At 66.7% G+C, this 582-nt stretch overlaps 1 non-coding gene across 1 annotated transcript; it reads right to left on the reverse strand.

The window, feature by feature from the left end:
• Positions 1-286: 286 nt before the first annotated feature.
• Positions 287-477, reverse strand: LOC116217751. Its single transcript, XR_004162465.1, has one exon. It is a non-coding gene; the product is annotated as a U2 spliceosomal RNA (small nuclear RNA).
• Positions 478-582: the final 105 nt, after the last annotated feature.

The raw sequence follows: 582 nt of genomic DNA on the forward strand, positions 1-582 counted from the left end.
GCAGTGTGCGCTCGCAGCCCGGAAGGCCGACTGTGTTCCGGGCTGCATTAAAAAGGGGTGGCAGCAGGGACAGGGAGGCTCCATCAGCGGCTCCGGCCGCCCCCGCGCTCCGAGCAGCGCACACAGCGCAGCGCTGCGCTCCGCTAACGGCGCTCGGCGGGACCCGACGCAGCGCCGAGCGCACAGCAGCGCCCCCTGCGGGACACAGCGCCACCACCCTCCAACACCCCACCTGCCCACCACCGCCACCGCTCTGCCTTTCACCACCAACACTCCTCCCCTCCCGGGGAGGTGCACCGTGCCCGGAGGTACTGCCATACCGGGACGATGCGCGGAGCGGAGGGAGCAAGCTCCGGGTCCAACTCCCGCGCCCAAAAATCCGTTTAATATAAAGTCCTCTCATCGAGGACGTATCAGATATTAAACTGATAAGAACAGATACTACACTTGATCTTAGCCAAAAGGCCGAGAAGCGATACTCCACTCCTTTCCCGATGCCCGCCGGACCCCGCGCGCCCCACCGACATCTCACGGACGCGCACGCGCCGCCCGCAACGACCCCTCCGTCGCCGCCCCAGCCCC

This window comes from Meleagris gallopavo, unplaced genomic scaffold, assembly GCF_000146605.3.
Source record: "Meleagris gallopavo isolate NT-WF06-2002-E0010 breed Aviagen turkey brand Nicholas breeding stock unplaced genomic scaffold, Turkey_5.1 ChrUn_random_7180001934594, whole genome shotgun sequence".
Taxonomy (NCBI): Eukaryota; Metazoa; Chordata; class Aves; order Galliformes; family Phasianidae; genus Meleagris; species Meleagris gallopavo.